At 37.0% G+C, this 9,971-nt stretch overlaps 1 long non-coding RNA gene across 1 annotated transcript; it reads left to right on the top strand.

The window, feature by feature from the left end:
• Positions 1–5,045: 5,045 nt before the first annotated feature.
• Positions 5,046–9,831, top strand: LOC113041555 (uncharacterized). Its single transcript, XR_003275416.1, has 6 exons — positions 5,046–5,807; positions 6,737–7,006; positions 7,537–7,590; positions 7,673–7,753; positions 7,991–8,064; positions 8,905–9,831. It is a non-coding gene; the product is annotated as an uncharacterized LOC113041555 (long non-coding RNA).
• Positions 9,832–9,971: the final 140 nt, after the last annotated feature.

Here is a 9,971-nt window from a genome sequence, read left to right as displayed (position 1 = left end):
TAAATTACAAAAATACACTCTTTAAAATCTAAATGGCACAAAAGAACCACAGAACCAAAAGAAAACATAAAAAATGATCAAGATGTACACGGCTCCATATGTGTATACTGTAGCGTTTGCAAAAGAAGATGGGTGTATGTACACTATATAAGAAAGCATTTGCTTGCTGAAGAGCAATGACCCAGTTTGCTGGATTCCTGCATGTTTTCCTCTGACAGCATCTGGGATTTTGATATGTGTTCTCTTCATTCTTCTTCATTATACTGGTTATGCGTTGACTAACATTCCTGCAGCTCAATGTTTTTATTCTTGCACAACATCTTAAATCTTGGTGTTCCATAATCAGCATTCAGCTGAACCTAGAGGATCACTCAACATGTTGTTAAATATTTGGGATATTTAAAAAATGCACAAGCTTAATGTAATGCTAGGACAAAAGGGAGATGGTCCAAGTAGAGAAAGGTTTATTCACTGAATAAAATAAAGCCAACAACATTATTTTATCCAGGAAGACACCGAGCAGAAACAGTTCAGGAACAATGGAATTTGAGTATCTATAGCAAACAACAGCTGATAAATGAATAAAGGAAACAAAGTGATTAGTGTGGGTGATTAGTAGCTATGGCGATTAACAAGGTGGTAACAAACAGTGTTAGAGGTAATGTGAGTCATGTAATCAGATTAGTTTTTACAAGTAACTAGTAAAGTAACTCATTACTTTGATATTAACAAGAAAATATCTTAAAAAAAAATATAAAGAGTTACTTTTTCAAATAATGCAAGTTACTTTGTTCTCCTGTTCATTAGTTTCCTGTTTGTTCAAAACGAATGTAACGCATTACTTTCGGCAACCAAGTAACACAATTAGTTACTTCTTTTATGGAGTAACGCAATATTGTAATGCATTACTTCCCCAACACTGGTAACAAACAAGGAGAACTAAGGCAGACAGAGAAACGGGGAAATAGGAATAGTACACAGGAAGCAATCCAGAAACAATGGGGGAAAAAAATACACCTCAAATTTAAAGTCAGACTCGAGACCAAAACAGGCGAATGCAGACTGTATAGTTTATAGCACTGACCAAAACTGATAAATGTCCCAGAATTTGGTGATAACACAACAATAATTCATTCATGTTTTTAATCATATCAGGCCCTGTTCCTGATGTCAGATATAATGTGAGAGATGGACAGACAGTGAGAAGGAGACTGATATGCCTGAAATCTGCTCATCTTCAACACCTCTCCCCCACAGGTGGCTATCTGTTACTCGTTTCTCTTGCTTGCTGATTTTGGCTTGTAGCTGTTGTCCTAACTTACCCTTTACAGTCTTTTCAGAAAGAGAGAGAAACATCACTGACACGTCCAGAAGCTTCCCATGCACGGAGTGGCTGCTGCTCAGCGAGTGCATGCAAACAAGACCTCTACACTCGGCTCCATCATTTCATATCATAGCTATTTTCTTTTTGATGGGGAATGTGTTTCGCCTTCCCCAGCCACTAAGTCCCACTGGAAACCGTGCACACATACACGCACACAAACTCTTAAACAAACCATTTGGCAATGTTGTTTGAACTATGATACAAAAAAAAAAAAAACCCTGTTGCAACTGCAAAGAGCTTGTCTTTCATTTTGTCACTCGGCACCACACATCTGCATGAAGACAATTCACAGATAAAGGCCGAACTGACAGTGTGACATCATTCAACAATCCTTCAATCTGTCTATCTGCTGGATTATAAAAGTGCATGCAGTTGTATTTAAGTTTGATTTTTTAAATATATCCTCAATATTTTACTATGGTAGCTATTTTCTGCCATGAAATAAAATATAAAAAAGGTATTTTCAACTTTTTATCTCATAGTTATATCTTGCAATTTCTGCTTTTTTTTAATCTATCTCACAATTCTGAATTTATCTTACAATTCTGATATTGCATGTTGCAATTCTGACTTTTTCTTAGAATTGTGAGTTTGTATCTCACAGTTATGGGTTATATCTTGCAATTATGACATATACTTTTGATATACTTTATTAATTTGCACTTTTGAAATAAAGTCAGAATTGTGAGATATAAACTTTATATACTTTATATATTTAGATTTTTGTTCTCACAATTCTGACTTTTTCCGCTACAATTCTGACTTTATTTCTCAGAATTGCAAGAACAAAAGGCCCAATTGTGAGATAAAAAGTTGCAATTACCTTTTTTTTTTTTATTCCGTAGTGGAAATGGGCTTCCATATTTGATTCCATTTTAGACAGTTTCCAGTTAATTATAGAATCAATCAAATGCAATAGAATTGAATAATCCATCTGGTTCTAGGGACAAGTATTGTTTTGATGCCAGTGTACTTTACCTTGGTTACAAAAAGGCTCTCATTGAGGATATAAACAAATTAGCAAACAAAAACCCACACATCCTCACCAACATCCATTTAACCTAAATATAGCCTAATTTGTCTTGTAAATGCTTTTTCAAAGAGTTTCCAAGAGGTGTAGGCCTAAGTGAACAAAGCCTAAAATAAAAGCCGATTTTCAAAAGTGTCTGCAAGGCCAGCTTTGGGCATTGTCTACATGAAACGGTCTTCCTTAAAGAAAATTTAAGTAAAAAATAAGAATGGATGGATAACTTGTCATGTATTTCTTACTTCAAAACATCAGCTGTTAATATGGCAGCCATTTAGAAACTAAAATTTATGTTGGCTTTACCAGCAGAGCCATGTTTATTGCAGAAAAGTACATTTCTATGGACTTCACCAAGAAGTTCAGCCAACACGAAATAAAAGAACACAATAAAAGTAATTTATTGGACTTAAAGATTCCCCAAGTGGTCACTTCGGCATCCAAATGCTAGCAGAAGATGCTCTTGTCTATTTCAGAGCCGAGAGGACAAAGGGAAATGGACAGACAAACCAGATGGGAAGTCTGAGAAAGACTCCAAAAGGTGAATGAGGATAAAATGGAGAGAACTGAAATGCTGAAAATCTCTGTGGCGAGATTGAGGACTTTTCATCGATTAGGCCTTATTATTCCAAATGCTTTAATGAGGTTTGCCCATTTAATACTGATGATTATGTGACATTTCAGATCAAGAAAAAATACATTTTTGGTACACTGCAGTGCAAACAAATTTATGCAAAGTATCATCATGTAAGAACGCCATCATTTCAATTAAAGGGGTAATCCACCACTGGCAAGATGGGACTTAAATTTTTTCAAATGATTAAAAATAAAGGAGATCTTGGTGCAAGTCACATAGAAAAACAATACACACTGTTAATTTATCCTAACCAATATTGTAACAATACAAATCTGGTTAAAAATTGGCGAACTTGCCCTTTAAGATGAAGTCATTTTTCTATTACATGCTTTGTTTGCTTAAAGTTAAATATATTCTAATGAGGCCTGGTGCTTGCCCTTTAAAACACTTCAAAGATTTATGGGGGAAACCTTTGAGTGGTATATTTGAATTATACATTTATAGATATTTACATTCCTTTTCGTGGTTTATTTTTTTATTTAATAGCACAGATAAAGAAGAGTTGAGTCTAAAATATGCATAATTTTCATCAATTCCGGTCCCTAAGTTACTAATTTTTCATTTATTTGAAGCTGTTTTATAAAGTTTCTATCAACATCAACATTCTGCTAAATCTCTCTTTATTTTTGTTTCACATTATATATAGCAGGGGTCACCAGACTCAGTCCTGGAGGGCCAGTGTTCTGCAAGTGTAGTTCTAAACCTAATTAAACACACCTGATCAATGTCTTTTGGTGCATTCAAGTCATGTCGGATACATCGTGTTTACAACTTGAACACGAACATGAGTTGAACATGAACATGAACACCACCACAAAGTTTGTATTACGAGTAGGAAACTAAACTTTCTTTGAGCCCAGAGTTTCTAAGTTGGGGGTGTGTCAGTGAGAAAACGTGTCTTATGCAATGGACGCAGTTAAATATTATAGATATTCAGTGTATGTATTGATGGCAAATTTTTCCTAATTAATAAATTGCTTACTATTTTGTAATGTACAATAAAATGGTTACATATACAAAATAGCATATTACTGTATAATTACCATAGAATATAGAATGGTTTACTTGACATCACCTTCATAAATTGAATAAAAACAGTAATTAGCAAAAACACAATGATGCACATTGTTTATTCATCCTTTTGTAGAGTTAAAAAAATATTGAATTTTTTGCAGAAAAGTTAAATTTCCATTGTGTTTCGACCAAAGTGACTTTTACACACCTGCCATCAGTTGGCAACTTGTAAGTACAAACATCCCAGGAGGACTTAAACACAGCAGAACTAGGTATACTTGAAACTTCCAGGCAGGTGTGTTGAGGCAAGTTGGAGCTAAACTCTGCAGGACACTGGCCCTCCAGGATCAAGTCTGGTGACCCCTGATATATAGGGTCACATAGGTTCAAAACGACATTGGGGTGAGTAGGTCAGGGCAGTGGGTAAATGAGGAGAATTAGCTTTCATTTATGAGTGAACTATGGCATTAAATGTCTTTTTGAATGGAATGAACCCATGCAACCTTTAAGATACCACTCTTCAACCACTAAGCTGACCAATATAGGTTTCACTACAAAGAAAAGGGTTTTATGGGATCTGCAGTGTAATCTCTTTATCAGGTGTACCTGCCTTTATGGGCACTTCACTTCACTGATAAGATAACCACACACATTAAGCTGTTTCCATGTAAACATTCCCAAACAGTAGAAGACAAACTTTATAACTGGATAATGTTATGTTGTTATAAAAAGCACAACGATTCAGAAGCCACGTGCAAGCAGGGCACTCCTCGTTTCCATGTTCTCCTCAATGTCCAGGTTTAATTTAGTGTTAGACAGTATACACTTATGGTGCTAGGTGTTGGTCTAATTGACTTTAAGGGACCCTAGACGGCTGCCTACCTTTGCCTTTAGCATTGTGTCCGCCCATGCAGATCACCATTCGTGAGCGGGATAGGAGCCAGATTGCTCCATGTTCTTTTTGCTTTGAGGGAGTGGTATGAACGAAAGCAAACATAAACTAATCCGAACTCACTTTTCTCTGGTCTGTTGGGCTGACTGTTTCTCTTGTACTATCATTACCATTACACAGAATAATTACATCAGCTGTAGCCACTTCCAGGCATCGATCTGTAACTCGAATCAATCCTCTAGAGACACAAGGGGATGAAATAGTGATCTTATGGTGGTGTGTGAGGGGAAAAACCTGACTTTCAGGCACCATAGGAGTTCCAGTCTGTAGAATAGTGGGACAGTTCCTGGTATAGCTGCATCTCTTCCTGCAAGCACAGCTTTCTAAGTGCTCTAATGAGATAGTGGGCAAGAAAAAAAAAGTCCATGGGATGCTGCATGTGAGAAACGGGAATATGAAGATGTGCGGCGTATGTGCAACGAGTTTCTAATTAAAGACACGGCGATGTAAGCCCTCGAGGGACGACTCCTTCCGTCTGAGAACCTCAATAAATTGGCGAGAATCGACGGCGGATGTCTGGAGACGTTCAAAACGAGCGACGCGTGTCTTCGAGGAGCTTTCACTGGAGTTTTCTCAAGTCACGGAGACATCAGAAGGGAGTCTGACTTCTCAAACTTCCCACGCTTGAGCGTTTTAAAGGACGATTCGCTTTAAAGGATAGCGCTCTATCTCGCGAGCCTCGCGTGGGGTTATATAGACACCGGACGCTCGAGACTCAATAAAACACAACGCGCGCTCAATCGCCTCAGGCTGTGTCGATTGAGGGAAAGAAACGCAGCAACACCAGGGTCCTCAGGTAGGTTTACTAGAGGCATTTATGACTTATGATGATTTTTTTTGAACATTTTTATCACACCACTCTTAAATTGCTAAGCTTTTTTATTTATTTTTTCTTCACACACAAAGTAGATTGTAAATTAGCAGCATAATCAATGCGCGACTATGGGACACCGCTTGGTAGTTTAGTCTTGTAGTCTAACCACACGCTAGGAGTCAAAGTTTGGACATACACAACTGAATTTATATTTCCCATCCAGTACATATCTGTCTCTTACATAGTTTAAAAGTAGTAATTTATAGGTTATCGCATGTTTTATTGATTTCTCAATAAAAATACATTAACATGTAAACAGAGTAAAAATGTGGACTATAAAATCCATGAGCATCTCAGGTTATTTGGTCTGAAAAGAATTTAATAAATTATTGAGTTCATATTGAGACTTTAATAATGCAAATGTGAGCACAGTTTGTGTTGAAATCTGTAACTTGTGAGCTTGGGGTTTCTTTCCCCTTTTTGACTTCTTAATGTGCTCTTCATGTAGTGTTATTGCTGTCGAGGATAAAAATGGACTTGTGGACTAATGTAAAAAGTGTCTACATATCAATAAAGCTAACGTTTGATTGATTTTTAATTGATTGATTTTTAAATGAATGAGTTGGACCACGTTAGTGAAGGAATCAGCCAACAAGTGCCCTGCATTCATGTGAAATCATTCAGTGGTGTTTAAATCACCACATCTCTTAATGAAGAAAATATGTGGAGAGATAGTTTGAATAGTTTTGAAGACCTAGCCTAGAGTAGGTGTGTCCATGCTGAATGGTAGGGAAAGCGTTAATTGCTCTTTTTTTTTTTTTTTTTTTAAGAAATCGTAAAAGCCTCCTAAAGTTTATTTTTAACATAAAGTGGACTATTGCATCTTATAAACCCGGTCACTTCTTCCGCAGACTGCGTGATCCAGGACTTGGGCAGTGCGGGACTTGCGCGCACTCTGGTTGCGGGAGCGATGCGCGCGCTGCGGGCTCCGGTTCTAGTAATGGGGCTCGTCATGTTAATCTGCACTGCTGCACAAAGCGACGCCAGCGTGAACAAGGTCGAGAAAACGTTCAGAAGGATAAAAGACATCATGAGACTGGCGGAAAACAGCGCCGACGACCCAAGCGCGCAAAAGAAAGAGGAAACTCACCTCAAAACGAACACCGGGGAAACAATTTTAAGTAAGCATTGCATTTATGCACAGATGTACATGGATCAGTGTTAATATAATGCATAGTAAAATAAGTAAAAAAAAAAAAAAAAATAGTTAAGCCAAAATGTCATTTTTTGGTTGTGGAACTTTAGACTTTATACATTTTAGGTCAGAGAAAAGCTCATCTGATGCAGTGAGAGTGTGCCTACCTTTTCTTTGATCTATATTTAAGAGGGATGTGACTTACTTACTAGGGCACCAGCCAAGGTCTTAACTCTCGAAGCATTAGGTGAAATAGTTTTGCATTGCACCTGTTGTGTGGCGAGTCAGAAATGTGGTATTGGTGCACAGCGATTCCCAGCTAGGTCAAGTAATCTCTGGCCTACATAAGATTTTGTAGAATTAAAAAAAAACCAAAGTGATCATAATGTGTACAGAAAGCTTGTTTTGGGGTCTAAGCCACTTCATTCATTGCTGGTGATTTGTCAGTGCTTCAGAAGCTTGAAGGACCGTTGGATATCCAGGGTTTGACCTTTGAATGTTTCCTTCCTTTCGTAGAAATCTTTCCCAGAGACGTGGAAAAGAAAAAGAAGGTTATCAGGATCTTAACAGGTGAGAGACGTTTGAATTTTCCGTGACCTTGAAACAAAAATGGCGTTTGAGAGTTTTAACCTGGCTGGTTTTCTTTCACCAGGTCCTCTTTATTTCAGTCCAAAATGCAGGAAGCACGTCTACAGGCTTTATAATCACACCAGAGACTGCACCAGCCCTGCATGTGAGTACAGCCAAGCATTCCCATCTCTCTAGACCCCACATATAGATCACATCTCTGCCCACATGCACCACAAACCTCTGCAAACTGTCTTTATATTCATGACAGTCTCATGTCGGCTAGGTGCCCCTGATTTACCCCTGCACAGGGAGTTTTAACACAAAAACAGTATAGGCTACAAATTCAGGATTCATCCAGCTGATTATCCCTTAACTCATCCAACTTTACTCCTGTCCTCAGACTACAAAAGATGCGCGCGACTTCTGACGCGACTGGCAGGGAGTCCGAGATGTCAAGAGGGTTAACTTTACCAGGTAAGCAACTTTTTTTTAAATATTTTTCTCTTTGAATGAAGGTAAAACAATAAGATATTGGAGACGAGAGGGAGAATGCAGGATTGGAAAAGTCATTAAAATTAAAAGAACTGAAAAATTCATGGAAAGTATACATTTCTAAATCATAAAAAACATCATATATTTTTATATTTCTTTATTTTTACTTAATTTATACAGTTGTGGTCAAAAGTTTACATTTAATTATTAAATTTCTTTTTTTTACTTACACATTTTTTGAAGACAATCTGCAAAATGTTAATTATTAGATTACTAATTATGTATAAACAACATTGATTTTAAAAGCATTGGTTTAAATAAAAAAAATTATACACACACACACACACACACACACATGTATAAACTATAACATTTATTTATATATATATATATATATATTTATTTATTGTGTGCGTATATTTATCTACTTACACATTAATTTGCCAGAAATTGTGGGAACACTGGATTATGACACAGAAAGATATTAAATATGTAGGTAAATTACGAAAGCAAAACAAAACTGATTTATTCTGCAGATTCAGAGAGGACACATGCACTTAAACGTTTTATGACAGAACACATTCCAGGATTAGATAACTTATCCAAGCTATTACAGATGTGATTTAAGCAAACCTTAAGGCAATCCTTTACATTTCAACGCTTTTTTTTTCTTTCTAAGAGCACTTTGGAGGGTAGAGCATGTAACAAACCCTGCTTCCCAATTTATTACAGATGGGAAAATTTCAGATGCATCCAAGTGCACACATGTATACACACACAGCCAAGTCTGAAACAGCACTAAACTTCACTTCCTTTATCAAGCAGGTTGAAGCCAAACCAAAGTGACCCAGAAAAAATAAAACAGCAGTCAAAGTGCCTTTGGACAAGAGAAGAGAATTTAAACCAACACGCAACATTCCACATAATCAGCACATCGCGTCCAGAACACTGCTCTGCCTCTCCGGAGAATAGATGTGGGAAAGAATTGATATAGCAGTAAACGGACAGAATATAAAGGGATGCACTTGCCCAAGGATGGTCTGCTGGACTCAGCATGGAGCCAATGTTAAAACACAGGATGACAGAGAAAGAAAACAGAAAACGCATCTGGCGCATTGGGTTATGAACCTCTCTGCCAAAAAACAAAACCATTTTCCATCGTTTCATCACGATAAAAGGGATTGCCATGGTTTTGTGTTTTGTTCTCATCAGATATCAAGACTCGTCACAGTCAGTGCTGATGTTTCGTTTGACATGCCTCGATGGGGTTACAATTCAGAGCCGTGACCACAAATTGTCTTCGTTCACTGCGACAAGAGAGAGATTTGCTTTTCTCTGTGCTAGAACTGAAAACCAGTTATCTGCATGAATGTTTCCTTTCGCTTCTGTTTGCCAGCAAACAGGTAGACTTTTGAGGTAAATCCGTGAAAAGCTTTTTTGTTTTTGTGTGAGACTGTGAGTGTCTGACTGTGGAATATATTCAGTATATTTTGATATGTAAATGTTGTACAAATGAGACTTTAAAAAAAAAAAAATCTGTATAACAAACATAAGCGTCTGACGTACGACGGGATGTGTATATTTAAAAGAAAATATATTTAAATAAATTATGATTGTTTACACACTGTGGTCTTGAACGTTGTATAAATAGACAAAAATTTTTTAAGGTTAATCTTCTGAAGCATAAAACGTAGTCTATCTAGTTTAACAGCTTATCTTGGCATCAGAAAATATATTTTTTAGGGAGTTTAAGATCTCTTATCGCTCATGGTGGATGCTTTGGATGCTTCAGAGGTACTGAATTTTTTTTGTGTGTAACCACACCAAAGATAACGATCAACTTCTGTTGATAAATATCTTAGCGATGAGGAAAATTCTCCAGAGGGTTC

The sequence above is a fragment of the Carassius auratus genome, chromosome 23 (genome assembly GCF_003368295.1).
Source record: "Carassius auratus strain Wakin chromosome 23, ASM336829v1, whole genome shotgun sequence".
Taxonomy (NCBI): domain Eukaryota; kingdom Metazoa; phylum Chordata; class Actinopteri; order Cypriniformes; family Cyprinidae; genus Carassius; species Carassius auratus.
The sequence above is the reverse complement of the archived record's forward strand: the minus strand, read 5'-3'. Positions and strand labels throughout refer to the sequence as shown.